Genomic DNA, 16,078 nt, shown 5'->3' with positions numbered 1-16,078 from the left:
CCCTTTTTTATCGTCTAATTAAAAATTTTTTATCATGCATTGATAATCCAGTGTGTAAATTAACGTTTCTATCTCATGAATAATATAGCAATTATTTCTTAAACATTTAACAGTATAGACCCCCTTTTCTGTCTTCTGTTACAAAAATTAAAATCACTAATCGATTGTCGTTCACTAAAAAATATTATGGGCAAAATTTCATCTCAATCTTATGAATAATCACTACAATACCGAAAAATCAGAAACAGATACTATGGACGACCCCTTTCGCTAACCCCTTACCCAAAATTTGAATCCTCGAATCAATTGCCAGTTCTTAAAGACTCCCGTTGGCAAATTTTCATTCTAATGCAATATTTATTAGCGTAAATAAAGCGAAAACTGTGAACAGTTAATATGGACGACCCATTTTTCCAAACTTTTCCAGAAAACTTGATACATGAAATCGATTGCTCGTACCTGAAAACGTCTATATGCAAATTTTCATCTTCATCCTATGTATAATGACGTCAATATCACTAAACAGTGTTTGTGTTGTATGGACGACCCCTTTTGTTTGCCTACTACAAAAAATGTAATACTTGAAGTCGATTGCTGATTCCTCTAACCTTCATGTACCAATTTTTATCGTAATTCGATGTATATTTAACAACGTCAATGTCGCAAAATAGTGAACAGTTAATATGGACGACCTCTTTGGACGAAGAGTTGTTTCTAACTTCTAAACGAATGCAAAACCATTCACTGTTACAAACAAGTAAATTAATGAATGCCTCGCCTATGTTGACTTTGAAAATAATCGCCTACATGCTCTGATCATTTTAAACATATAAACATAATTCGCTACACCGTTAAAGTGTGCTATACAGATATGTTATTTCGTTCAGATGAATGATGCGATTAATTTCACATTCGAATAAAAATCTAAGGGAAAGCTGCAAATTTTCAGTGCTCATGAAAATGTTTTTCAATTATAGTGCAATTTAAAAAAATATAATCATTTTCCAAATATCAATGCACTTGCACCCCTGAACACCCAAAAAAATCAAAACGCGAACATCTGTGTGTCGCTTTTCGACAGGGCGAATTTGTCGAAATTAGTACCGGAAAATCGCGTTTATCGTGCGCCCTTCTTAAAAATCGATTATGTTCTCCCATGGTTTGAGGTTAGGGCTAAGTCCTCCTGTTTCGAACTGTCAATATATTCTAATAGAGGACAAACAAACAAAGAAACTTATTAACAAACAGAATACTTATTTTCATCGATAGTTGAAATTTTTGAATTTGCTCAAGAATCTAGTGGATTCTGTTTATTTTATTTAGGTCTTAAATAATAGCCTTCAGTTTATTTAAGAAAAACTTAGTCTTTGCTCAAATAAAATAAAAACCTACCAAACTCCTGAGTTAATTAAAAAAAATTAACCATGGATGAAATAACAGTTTTCAGAATCTTAAGTTACACATAATAATTAAATCAGTTTCAAAACTAATTCTCTAAAACTCGATCCAAATTTGAGATTTAAGTTTCAAATTTGACATTTGAAAAAATGCAATTTTAATAATATCATACAATACATCAAGTATATATAAATTTTGCTGCAAAATTCCCTTTTCAAAATTGAATTCCATGTTCCTTATAATTTTTTTTCTCGATCAAAAATCACTTCCAGTGAAAAAATCTTGTGGAGAATAAAAAATAAAATAAAATTGAATTTTTATTTACAGGCCTATATGATGAATCTATAATTCAAATGCTGATGTTTGGGGCTTCAGTCTGAATTAATCAATTTTTTTTTTCATATTTGACATTGTGAAATTTTATCTGGAAAAAATGTAAAAGTATTTATGCTTCGAAAATCATGTATCGAATGTTGTATGCAGTGCAAAATCAATTTTGAACCAGTATTTCAAACCAGTTTTTTATTTCTAAATACCAGGGCCGGATTAAGCCATTGAGAGGCCCGGGGCAATTTTTCTCGGGGGGGGCCTTTGATCCACTTTTTTTTCAAATGCAATCCCAGGGAATACAAAACATTTTAAACGTGTAAACGAACCAGAGATGAGTTCAGTATACTGTCTTAAATCAGCCATGTTGTCTGCGTAGAGAATAGTTTCAGGTATTTTCAAATAAAAATTGTTTATTAATCACGTGCAAGATTGCGGAAGAATTAAGAAATTACTCAAAAAATGTAAGCTGAGCTGCGAAATACAAAATCTAATTTTCATTTTTTTTAAATACCCTTCTCGTCAACTAAAATTTTTTGATTCAGAAAAATGACCGGATAAATATTTTAAAAGTTTTTCATTTCATCATTGATCGTCTGGTTTGTGCTTCATCGAGAAATATTTTCCAAAGGACAATTGAGAAGCATCGTAAAGATAAGAAACATAGATTAAAAAATTTAAAAAAAACAAAAAATTTAATTTCAATCATAATTTCAAAAAAAAAATATCAATTCAATTAAGAAAAAAAAACAAAGATTCAAAGTCACAATCAGAGCCAAACCAGGAATTGCACCAAATGTGTATTTCAACTTATACCTTTCTAACACAAACAAAAACATTTTCATGAGATGTTTAAGAATATGATTCTCATCAGATTAAAAAAAAATGATATCAAATTGTTATTCAAAATGAGACAAAATTAATATTCGATGCCCTCAAAGCCAAAGGGAAATGATTAATTGGAAAAAAAAATCAGAAAAGGGATTAAATGTTTAAATCACAGAAAGTTATCATTGAAAAAGTCAGATAAGGAATCTCTATATATTCAGAAAAACCATGAAACTTATCTTCAATAACTGAATAATAACCTCAATGCTTGAAAATTTCAATGGCATAAATCTGAAAAAAAAAGATTAAAGACATAAAAATATTCATGTGGCAACACCTTGTTTGCGCACCCGTTCTTACCCGATCAGAATAGATAAACAAAATTATATCAAGATGAGTTATTTTAATACCCATTTTTTTTCTATCAAAGTGAGATATAATTTAGTACTGTAAAATGTAAAATGTAAACTTTTCTCAAGTTAAATCAAAAAGTCCATACAAGAAAAACTAAATTATATCATCCTTTGAGAACATTATATACAGGTTATAACTCAATTATATAGGATAATGACCACTTAAAAAGACACAAAATTGGGTTTTGCAAAAAAGCTTTCATGCAATGTTTTTTTATTTGGATTCAAGTTCTTGTATGCAAGGGTGCATTGTCTCCTAATTTCGCTCAACAGTTTCATAAAATTGATCCCAATGTTTGGGAAACCAAAAATGGGGCATGATTTTAGCAAATATTGTGGGTTATTGACATTCCACTAGAAAATTTACTCGAAGCACTCATATCTTGATAAGTTATAATCTTGATAGGTTTTGTTCTGCCCAATATCAAACTATGCGATCTAAACGAAATATAATTTTGAAAGGAGCATATCTAAAATTGATATAATTTAGCTATGGTCGCATAGATTTTTGGGTATAATTTGAGATATTTTAACATCCTACGAGTACTGAATAATAACTAATTTAGAAAGGAAAGAATTTGTATCAAAATATCTCGTCTTGATATAATTTAGTTTTTCCCTCCTGATCGGGTATATATCACGACAATGTTCATTAATTCGCATTTGCGACTCAAGTTATAAGTAATGAATTTGGAAATCCCTTTTTTCTATTAGGAGGAGTTTTTGAAACCATACAAGGGGTCGATCAAAACAATATAAAAAATTTTCAAAAGCTATTTGTCAAATCTATAAATCATCTTATCATGTCGAAACGCGTACGTTTATATATATATATTTTTTTAACAAAAATCCTTCGATATTTTGGTAATTTTGTATTGGATCGGTTCTGTAGTTTCCGAAAATTTCGAAGACTTCTAGAAACAATTTCCGGTCGAGCAGGGCTACTTTTTGACATAATGCTGAATCATTTTGTTTTATTTTTAATTCGAAATGAGTCTATCAGGAAAAGTTAGATTGTCAGAAAAGTTAGGTAAAATTAAATAAGCTTTAACCTTTCGTTTCATAAAGAAACAAATTTGCAACAATTAATGTACGGGAAAAGTGAAAATCGTATTTTATTCTAATTTTTTTCCTAATGTACACATAATTTCCGACTGTTTAGAATGATTTCAAAGAATAATTAAAAAATCATGAAATGAAGCGTTAATCAGGAAAATGTCGAAAACATTACTGACTGCACTAAGCAGCTAAGGAACCCGCAATCTCCGGCTTTCTTTGCCGGAGCTATCTTTGTGAGCTATCTTGTAGGAGAAGTTCTTTAAAAGTGCGTTTGTACTTGCCCCAACGTGTGAATTCACAGAAGTGAATATTATTCCAACACTTGCGGGATGTATTTACAATTTCTCCAAAAAAAATTTTCATCCTTTTGAATATCACTTCAAAAAATTTTTTTTCAACAAAATAGCGGATCAAAAATCTAACAGTATGCAAATCAAAAATACAATTTTTATATGAAGAAATTAATCACCGTAATTTATGTTTGTTACTTCATTTCTCGGTCTTATCAGTGAATAGATAGAAATTGAGATGAAATGAAAGATGGTGGAAATGAGCGGGTACAATTTATTCATTATCATTACATACCAAATTTATGTTCAGCATGAGCCAACGACTAAACCAACAAAAGTCAAAAAGACTTTGAAATAAGTATAGAAACCATTCCTGATCTTGAAAACGAATACTATGCCAAAAACGCACTGAAACATGCATTGAACCTAAGATGATATGATTGTAAAAGCACTATTGATATAAAAGTTCGAGTTCCCGTGCAATATATGTAAGCGCAACAAGAAAACATTTTATGGATTTGGGATTTTCGAACCCGGAATTGGATTGGGAATCGAACTTATTACTGTCTGGACCAGAGGGGGCCAAACCTAAGCCCTCGAGTCCCTGGTCGTTCCTCTGGAGACTCCGTGGAGGGTGGGCACACAAGGCCTTCTTTTCTGGCTAGCTCGATCTTGAGCAGAAACGGAGCTCCTCAAGGTCGGCTTTTACAAAATAGCTGATCGCGGACTCTTCGGAGTAATTAAACACACTAACACTGAAATTTTAGCTTTTTACGTTTTTATTAAATACCTGTGTGTCTTGTGTGTCGTGTGTTTCGTTGGGCCGGCCTTCGCTGCTGATGATGCTTCTCCTTCGGAACGCTACGGTTAGTTGGGATGATGTGGCTAGGCAACTGTCGAGAATTGGCGGAAACTCTGCCAATTCCTCGTCAGTTCCTCAGGCTGGAACGGATATTGGATTCCGTTCAGCCTACCGATTGCGCGCGGAATATAACCGACTGGGCGCCTGTTCGTCTGGTTCCAATGGCAGTACCAGATGAAGACCTCGAGGATTGGATAAAGTCCCAGAATATAGCTTTAGACTTTTGGGTCCTGGTGAATGGAAATGGGATTGTGAGCTTGTATGAGGGCTACTGAGATTTCTTTTGACTCCTGCTTTACCTGATTCGTCTTTCTAGCACAATCACAAATTATCTTCCGCTGTGCACGTTTTGTTTTAACTAGGCTTGTTAAGTTAAACTTATAACTTTTTGCTTTTAACCTGTTACATGTTTTTAGGTTAAGTATCAAAACTATAACGATACGTCCTGTACGTCTCGGTGGCTAAAGCGGAAAGAAATCTTATTTATCTTATTACCGGTAGCTCCTCACAACCCATACAAATTATACCACTTCATTCTGGCCTAAAATATTTTAATTTGTGCGTTCTCTGTTGTTCCGTTCTAGTACCTCCATTTTGTGTATTTGTTTCAGTGTACCTGTGTGAACATGCTGTGTTCTTGTGAGTCCTGTATATTATTTTATCTGAACCTATCTTGCTCTGATGGAATAATTAATGGAAAAATTAAACAATATCAAACAATGATCATATAATTTAAGTAAATAAATAAATAACGACTTACTTTATGAAAATTTAACGAGTTGAATTTCGCAACGGTAACACTACCCCATACTCCCCCTAAAAAAATATATTATATGAATATATAATCATATTTTTTTAACTTAAGTTCCGTCTAATTAATCTCCGCTCAGAATAGACTTGAACTCTATGTGCATCCCTATGCGCTCAACAACCAATATCTTGCTTGCGCGAAATAAGCAAATATGAACTCTCATACGCATGAGAGATTATTTATCCACGCGTAAAAGTTGTTGTATCTTCCTCTTTCCCAATAACCCAGTCAAATCAGAAGACTTGAGGAAAGAAGAGAATTTCTGCTACTGACATGTCGAGTGTTATTCGATGATGCTGTTTCATGAGTGATAAATGAGATGAATTCTAGAGAAAGGTTTATGGGATTGTTGTTTGGAATCATAGGATTTTTTTTTATAAGCTCATCTGAAAATAGGGTAAGTGGTACCGGTCATCACCTACGCGCCGCGATTTGGAAATTGTCATTACTAGTTTTCATGCCATGGATCATTTCTATTCCTCATTCGCTTACTATTTTCATTTGATTGTTGCTGACTACTGAAACTATTAAGAGAGAAGCTATAAAAATAATTGTGAGGCTGAACAGAGACAAAAATAGTGGACCCCTCTCGAAAAATTCTTAACACTCAAACCTCATCGAACTCAACGTCACTCACTTTTAGCTATTGAAAACAATGCATTGTCATCCTCCTCCATTTCATGCGACTATTGAAACAGAGCGGTCGCGATTTTCGATTACTGCGGTAAGTAATACCAATTTTCCTTTTTTGGTTTTTCTTTGACTTTTGTGCTTTTCTACGCTTTACCACGGAATTACGGACTGAAGATTTGCCTAAGAGAATATCTTAGAATCTTGCCCTTCTTATTGGCTTGCCCTAAAGAACTTGTTCCGCGACGTGAAAATACTAGTGCAAGATGGGTTCATTGACCCTACTCCTGTGCTGTAGCTGGCTGCTGCCACTGAAAGTGCACTGTTTTGCTAACATACTTTTTATTATTACTCGAGTGCAAGTCTACGAAAACTATTTCACGAATATTTTAAATAACTGCTGGCTAATTCGGATCCTTTTTTTTTACAGGTTGACGATTCTCATTTCGCCACTTTCTAAAACATGCCTGAAAATCATAAGATATATGAGGTGTAAATTTTGCTTCTACCGTCGTCTATCTTCGGCTAAACTTTGGAGTTGATAGTCCAAAATTTTGTTAATGATGGCGATTCTTTTGTTGTGTTCTTATACCTTGTCTTTTACCTCAACATTACAACGCTTGAGTTGCAGAACCCAGCAACTATCCTAGTGGAAAAGAACTAATTTCCACTCTCGTTCTGTAAAAGCCAGTTCTGTAAAAGCCCCGAGTCCATCTACGCTTGAGGTCGGGAGCATTCCATGTTTCAATAACATTGAACTGTAAATTTGATGCAATTGGAAGACAGATCTCTAAATTGGAACCAATGCCCCCAGAGTCGTTCAAGGGGTGTCTTTCGTGGGGAAAATGTTTAACTTCAGTTCTTTCATCAACTTTCTACAACCTAATCTCACTTACTTTACTCCAACCTTCTATTAACCAGCATCTCTACGCTATTTCTTCTTCACGTATTTCCCCTCTCATGTGGACGGTCCACTTCCTCTACGTATCAAAAAAAAAATTTTTTTTTTTTTTTTTTGATTAGCTATCCGAACAATTATCGGTTTTCGAAAACGGTCTAAGACCGATCGATTTCATTTCTTTTCTTGCCTGATCTTGATAAGTAGTGTTTTGGAGCGGAGATTGCTCAGGTTTCAAGCTGAACTCAGTGCGTTCTTTTGGCACACTGGACATTGGTTTGTGTATGCATTTTTGAAACCACAAAGCCTACAAAACCTCTCCTTCTCCTCCGGGCAGTTCGTGTAATGATGCCCTTCTTGTCTACAATTGTAACAGACTCCGATCGGCGGCCGTCTATATGATTGAACCAATTGCTGTAAAGTTCCCCTCGCTGTCCCTTCCATGGGTTCTAATGTTTCACCTCTCTTCTCCCCTCCCTCTTTTTCTTTTAAATATCTTCTAAAATTTTCTGTTTTTATTTGCTGACTTATTCTTTCTTTTTCAGGGTTCGGTTTGAAGAAGGCGCGCTTTTTGTCCATGGAATTCACGGCGTATCTAGTTTTCGGATCCGAGATAAACATTTCATTGACGTGGCTTCTACGATAACGATCTTGGCCATCCGCGACCTTTTGGAATATATTCGCGTTGTTATCATCGATAATACGACCGTACTTTTTGAGCTTCGCGAGATTCTTGATTCCTGCCGCGGTCATCGCGTTTTTGTAGTCGAATCGGAGATTTCGCCACATAATTTTGAATCGACGGTATTCTGAAGGCGGCTTTGTCATTGATCGAAAAAGTTTTTGCATGTCGTGACAATAGTCTGCAAATTTTTCTCCCCGAGCTTGCTTACGTTCATTAACTTGGGCTTCGATCTGAAAATCTAAATCCGGCGGTAAAAATTCGCGTCTTATCTCCCGTTCAAGCTGAGACCAAGTCCGAAAATCTCGGTTTTCAAAACCCTCCATAAACCAGTATTTCGCACGCCCGGTAAATAAATGAATTGCGCTTTGGAATAGTTCACGATCCGAAATTTCTTCTGATTTAGCTCTCAGTTTTACTTCTTTTAGGAATTCCGACATCATCCTTCCCTGATCTTTCCCGTCATACCTCAATCTCCATTCCGCTACCGGTATCCTCCTCAACCTAGCTTTTCTTTTCCTTTTCTGATTCCTTCCTTTTTCCTTCCTTCTCCTGTAATATGGTGAATCAGATGAGCTTTCAGCCGAAGACGAAGTGGTAAGCTCTGTACTTTCGGTGAAACTGCTCTCTGAAGTGGTTGACCACCTGATTGCTTTTGATAGTTTGTCGGAACTTTTCTTTGAGATACCTTTCTCATGAGTTCTCGACAATTTAGTGGGTTTCTTAGAAATGATTTTCTCTACCGATTTCAGGTCAGTTCCACTTTCTGAGTCAATGCTCGACTCAACAAGTTTGCCCCTCCAACCTCTCTTTTCAACCTTTGGTTTCTCATCCTGTACACTTAATCCCCCTTCGCTTTTCTCCAACTTTTCTACTTCTTTCTCCTCCTCACCCTTTTTCGATGAACCTTCCGTCAATTTTAAATCATACGTTTCTCTAAATTTTTCGTTTAAATTTATCAGAAGCTTTTCCAACCGCTTGCTCCTTCCCACTTTTTCTTCTGCTTCTTTTATTTTCTTTTGTTCTTCTGCTATTTGCTTTTCTCTCATCTCTTTCTGTTGTTGTGTGGTTTGAATCACAAAGCTTTTAAACAACTTTATGATCTCTCCTACATTTTCCCCATTTCCCTTTTCGTATTCGCTGAGAACTTTCATTAGTTCATCAGCCCTTTCAACGCATTCTTCCCTTTCAATAACTCTCGAGTTTAACGTTTTTGTTGATCCCCCTATTGCTTCGTACCTCAATCCTATTTCCTCCAGTTCATTTCCCGAAACTGTTTCATTTAACAATTCTATTTCTTCTCTGACTTCTTCCAGGGCCATCGTAATTTCGGATTCGATCTTTTCTGGATGTTCAGCAATACCATCAAAAGTTTCTGGGAAACTAGCAAAAAAAGTGTCACTCGCCAATTGTTCTAATTCAGTTATTTTGCCTGCATATTTGCCTGATTTTTGTGCGTTCAACAACAAATAACTGCGGACTCTGTAATGCACCAACCGTGTTTTGAGCTTAAGCTTTTCTCGGGATTTTATCTTGGGGTTCTCTAGCAGATCCTTAATGATATTGAGTTTTGTGTAAATAATAGCGATTTCTCCCTGTGGTTCTTTTCGCGGGTGGAAAGCAACGAAATCCTTTCCGTCTCTTTCTGATTTCAAGCGGTCTTTTAGCTTCCTCCGCTTGATACTCTCATGCTCTAAACCAAACGAAATATTTCTGATTAATAATTCGTGCTCAACCTCATCAATTGAGAGGTGCGACACGTCCATATGACAATACGATTTCCGCAAGTCCATGTTTACGATTCAGGTGAGTAAGAAAAAAGTATTGATTGTGATTATTTTCTATTATACGAACTGATCAATTTAGTTTCTGAAACACTTAACGTTGAAACCAAAAACAAATTTTTAACAAACGGATCACTAGAATCAACCATTTAACACTCAGACGCAAAAATTGTCTTGGTTCCCCAACTTTTCTGATTTGAGCTGAGAATATTTTTACTCGAATCAAGACCCAAAAACTTTTTCTTTTTATAGACAACTTCTATAACGATCTCATCGATATTCGATGCAAAATGTTCGCTGTTGTTCGCGGACGCTTGGTCTGAAGCAGCAAATTAATTAGGTTTTCACTTTTTGGCCAGAAGTATGATATCGTGAAACCACTTTGATATCCAACTCGCATCAGAGACTTTGTTATTAATTTCCCTAGCCAACTAATTCCCTCAGGCTCACTGTGTTTAACCAAACCTAAAATCCTTGACCAGCTTGTAGTTAGTTGGGCGCCATTTATTACTGTCTGGACCAGAGGGGGCCAAACCTAAGCCCTCGAGTCCCTGGTCGTTCCTCTGGAGACTCCGTGGAGGGTGGGCACACAAGGCCTTCTTTTCTGGCTAGCTCGATCTTGAGCAGAAACGGAGCTCCTCAAGGTCGGCTTTTACAAAATAGCTGATCGCGGACTCTTCGGAGTAATTAAACACACTAACACTGAAATTTTAGCTTTTTACGTTTTTATTAAATACCTGTGTGTCTTGTGTGTCGTGTGTTTCGTTGGGCCGGCCTTCGCTGCTGATGATGCTTCTCCTTCGGAACGCTACGGTTAGTTGGGATGATGTGGCTAGGCAACTGTCGAGAATTGGCGGAAACTCTGCCAATTCCTCGTCAGTTCCTCAGGCTGGAACGGATATTGGATTCCGTTCAGCCTACCGATTGCGCGCGGAATATAACCGACTGGGCGCCTGTTCGTCTGGTTCCAATGGCAGTACCAGATGAAGACCTCGAGGATTGGATAAAGTCCCAGAATATAGCTTTAGACTTTTGGGTCCTGGTGAATGGAAATGGGATTGTGAGCTTGTATGAGGGCTACTGAGATTTCTTTTGACTCCTGCTTTACCTGATTCGTCTTTCTAGCACAATCACAAATTATCTTCCGCTGTGCACGTTTTGTTTTAACTAGGCTTGTTAAGTTAAACTTATAACTTTTTGCTTTTAACCTGTTACATGTTTTTAGGTTAAGTATCAAAACTATAACGATACGTCCTGTACGTCTCGGTGGCTAAAGCGGAAAGAAATCTTATTTATCTTATTACCGGTAGCTCCTCACAACCCATACAAATTATACCACTTCATTCTGGCCTAAAATATTTTAATTTGTGCGTTCTCTGTTGTTCCGTTCTAGTACCTCCATTTTGTGTATTTGTTTCAGTGTACCTGTGTGAACATGCTGTGTTCTTGTGAGTCCTGTATATTATTTTATCTAAACCTATCTTGCTCTGATGGAATAATTAATGGAAAAATTAAACAATATCAAACAATGATCATATAATTTAAGTAAATAAATAAATAACGACTTACTTTATGAAAATTTAACGAGTTGAATTTCGCAACGGTAACAAACTCACAATACAATTTTTACATCGTCTTGTCAATCCATTTACTTAACCAGTGTTCTACCTGAGGCGGATGGAGGACGAGGGATATTTGTCATAGTCTTTCTACCACGATCGATCACCAAAATAATGCACAGCGTTGGCTTTCCGATATTTGACTGGTGATTATTTCCATCCTCCTTTCCAAGGAGTTCTTTTACTGGTAGAGGGATTACGAATGAGGAGTTGAAAATGATAAACTGCTTTTTCTTGCTTTCTTTTGCCTGATTATTTACACACGCACAGCTTGTATAGCCAATCAGCTTAGCCGAAATTTTTTTTATGCCGTCTTACATAAATACACAGCATTGACCGACCGGATCAATTCATTTGAGCATCGCCTCACTGGCTGCCCGGCGTATTCAGGATGTTTCCATCCTCCTTTCACTTCGTTTCCTTCAGTCAAACGCAATGCGGTTGCGTCGGGAGTGTAAAGCCGGCGGTCTCAAACCGAATCATCGTGGCTGGCGTTCACATTTTATGACAATGACGTTGAAATATTGAGAACTCATGATTGGAGTATAGGTTGCATTTTCGGTGTAGTAAGTATCATTGACCACATTTTTAAATATTTTTGATTCATCAGTCAGTTGGTAGAACGTTTGCATTCTGAGCTAATGGTTACGACTTCAAGTCCTGATCATCCTTTAAAATCGATAGATTTTCAGTATCAAACCACTGAAATTACTTTCTTTTTGGATTTATTTTTTCCTATACACCCATCAAAGCTAAGTTTTCAAGGTACAAAGAAAACTTTTTTTTAACATTCTTCCCACCACTCGGTACGAGTGGTTATTTGAGCTAACACTGTATGTATCCTCTGTATAATGTTATTTTCCGTAGAAACGTGTCGGTAAATCGATTCCATTTTCCGCCAAACGAACGTAAAAATGGCTACAGTACGAGCCGGGAGAAGCTCGCTCGTTTTGGGAAAAACGTTATTGCCAACAATTGGTGGGAAGGTACCTTCATTCTACTAGGGAGTAATATGTATTCTGCTTCTTTTTCCTCCCGAGTGCTGTTCGGTGTCTCCGAGGCATCAAAGACGATGATGCACGAAATGTAGTAAAGCAGTAAGAACACAACTGGAACATTTTCACGTACATCGGGACGCACAATTTGGCACTTGCCGTCGTTTCGGTTCTCGGTTTCTCGGTCTTGGTCTTTTCGCCGTAAATGCTTACTTTCTTCCATCATCGAAAAAACACATTCGGAAAAAGTGTGTATGTGTGCCGGTAAGTGAGTGGTGCGGAAAATCGTTCCATCCTAACTGGGGTTTTTTTTTGTCTGTGCCTTAGATTCTGTCTGATTCGTCTACAACTTCCGAGTATTCATTGTTCTGGAAGAAAACAAAGGAAATGCCGGGCTCAATGTGCCACCGACGTCGTTGTCTGCTAGTTCCGGGAAATGTACGCACAGCTGAAACCGGAGGACCTAGAAAGAGAGCATTCTATTTTTTGCCGGAAAATTTGGCAGTTGAATGGTAGATTGGAATCGGGATTTCCGGTTGAGTTTACCCCAAAACCGATATCATTTGTCTTCGGTGACAATTGGGGTATCGAGTTTGTCAGCTGGTGCCGATATGCTGATTTTGGAACATCTGTTATTGCGATTGAATGGTTTGTCTCGTTCTAGTTGGCATGCCAACATGGTGTTTTTTTTTTTAAAAGTAATACAGGAAGAGCTGTTCAGTTATTTTATGATTCTAATATATTTTAAAAATAGCGTATATTGAATATAATATTGAGCATGAGGGACCTACTAACTCTATTTTTGAACGTTGCTAAAAACAAAACACAAAATATTGTTTTTCAGGAATATTGAAAACAAAATGATGATGATATTGAAGGTCACGTTTACCTTAGTCAATCTTTAAGTTACAGTATTAATACCAAATATCCCGAATCGTCATAAAGGTTTTCAAGAGACTCCTCTACAAAACTATTAAACTCTAATACACTGCAAGGTAGCACAAAGAGATCTTAAAACCTTGCATATACAGTGAGCGAAGTAAGAATAGAATCACTATGTGTTTTTCTTGTTAAAATATGAATGATTGAAAATTACGAAAATTTTCTTCCACAGTTTGTTCTGAATTGCTTAACGGATAAATCAAGCATAAGTTTACTTTTGAACGTATCAATTGACTCTTAGAACAAAATCACGTTCATATTTTTCTTATTTAATTTGAATGGAAGCATTCGTTTCATAGATGGAATGAGTTTTAAGCCAGTATAATAAACGATTTGTCGTACTCCGAAATCCTCAGAGGTCGAATTTGGTTGAATTTGGTTCAATTTGCTTGAACTGTTAAGTTCCTACCAGTTTTAAGATCTTTTGTGTATGCTTGGCTATTTTTTAGAAATGTAGAAATATTGTACCATTTCTATGAAATCTCATTCTTTCAGAAAAGAGATGGGTCTCAAACTAGCGTTAAAATAACATGCATTTCTTTCTTGACAAATTTGGTCCCATTTGCATTATTAACTCAAGGGTTTTGTAGATATTCAGGTAACATTTGTATGGGGCCTCCCATTCTTGTGAGGGGAGGGATCTTAAAACATCATTTACTTTTTAACGGTCCTAAAAACGCTTACATGAAAATTTTCACGCCGATCGACTGAGTAACCTTCAAGGTGATAAGTAAAATCTGCTAAACACAGTTATCTATCAAATTTCACAACATCTAGATGAAAAAAAGTTACATCAAATTAAAGATTTTGATCAGATGAACAACTTTTCAGAAGACTTTAAATCAGTAGGATTTGGTTCGAAAAAGTTATGAGGTTTTGACCATCGATTGGTCAGGTCTGCCCCACTATGCGTAGTGAAGATGATGTCGAAGGCCTCAGACAAGCTTTACTCCTTTGAAAACTTTGAACTAACGAATATGCCTTAACTCAACTCGATTCAATATGTAATTTGTACAATTTATTGTGAGTTCATAATTGGTCTCAATTAAAGTGTGAAGAAAAAAAGGAAATTCAACCTGATTCAAGTTCATTATTTTTTCAAAACAATTTCATCACGTGGCTCTTATCAGAAACTGTGACCTGTGACTGAATTGTTAAACAAAATAAAGGATAATAAGTGGTTTAAAAGGCACTTGCCCTTCGTTCTAAAGCTTGTGCTGCATCTAATACTATGTTCAATTGATTTTCTGGACATTTTCACTATAAGAAAGTATATATTCATAGATTTGATTCATGTTGGAGAGAAGCTTTTGAATTTCTTTGCGGTTCAAACACTTTTTCCACATAGTTGCGTTGGTTTTAACCAAAAAAGCAGCCTTTCAGACTTAGCTTGCCAGATTGCTCGATTTCATCCTGGTTTGTCGGTCCGGCCCGGTTTCCCGAATATCCTTGAAAAAAAAAATCCCAATTTTGCCCGTATTTATTTACTTTACTTGAAAATTTAACAAAAAAATCAAATGATGTTTCAAATGATGTTTGAAATGTTTGACTTATAAAGGGTTCAAATCGAAATTTTTTGAACATGTTTTCTAAAAATAATCATAAATGTTTTTTTTTGTAATTCTAAAATACGATTTGAAATCTGCTGATGAGTTCCGATGAAAAAAAAACAATTTTTTATGGCTTTATTTCTAGATTTTTGTTGAAAAATTTTTGGGTTTTGACGAAACCTTTCGGATATTGCCCGGATTTTTGGTCGACAATTTTGAAATCGAGATTTGGTATTATTTAAAAAAAAAATTGTTTGAAAAGTCGATTTTCTTAGACGCCATAATTTTTGACGGGGCAAATTAAAATTTGCGAACAGATCTCGCGTCACGAAAACTTTCCATCTCACGGACATCCTATCTAAAAGATATTGACGTCATCACCAAGCCTGCTTTGATGGATTTTGTTTTCCCTGCCTTAGGAAGGTATAAAAAAAGGGCTCGCCCGTCGTCTCGGTTTCATCATTTAGTTTTCAAGCGTCATCTCGTGTGGTCGCAGTAAGCGACGGTGTTTTTCGTAGTGTGCAGAAAATCAGCAGCAAGAAGCAGAGTCTAAGGAAATCAAATGGTTGCAGTTAGCTTTGATCTGTCGACGAGTAAAGACGTGTTTTCTCGAGTGAATTTTCTTTTGGTTTTCTCTCCCGTGTCTCAATCACGGACATACTGATCTAGTGACATTAAAGTGTTGTTTTTCTCGAACGGATAATAGTCTGACTCTCCGACCAAAACAAAGTGTTTGAATGTCGGTGGATGTGAATCCACCCTGGGGTGACCAAACCGGCCCGCCCGGGCAGAAAAATCGCCGAACAATGCCCACCTGGATGGACTGAGAAGGTTTATACGGGCAGGTACAGTTTCTGACCATCAAACCAGCCGAAAAAGCAAAGCTCCCTCCCAATCCGTTTATCATCGCCAAGTCTGTGGACCAAGCCGTCGGCCGCATAGAATCAGCGAATCCCACAGAAGGAGGAAACTGCTATTTGCTGAAAGTCA

At 36.4% G+C, this 16,078-nt stretch overlaps 1 protein-coding gene across 3 annotated transcripts in view; it reads left to right on the top strand.

Moving 5' to 3' along the window:
- LOC129741865 (neuroligin-4, X-linked-like) overlaps positions 1-16,078 on the top strand; it is an 862,824-nt gene that overhangs the window by 216,003 nt on the left and 630,743 nt on the right. The gene's annotated exons all lie outside the window — the stretch shown is intronic.

Source organism: Uranotaenia lowii, chromosome 2 (assembly GCF_029784155.1).
Source record: "Uranotaenia lowii strain MFRU-FL chromosome 2, ASM2978415v1, whole genome shotgun sequence".
Lineage (NCBI taxonomy): Eukaryota > Metazoa > Arthropoda > Insecta > Diptera > Culicidae > Uranotaenia > Uranotaenia lowii.
This window is presented reverse-complemented; position numbering and strand designations above follow the sequence as displayed.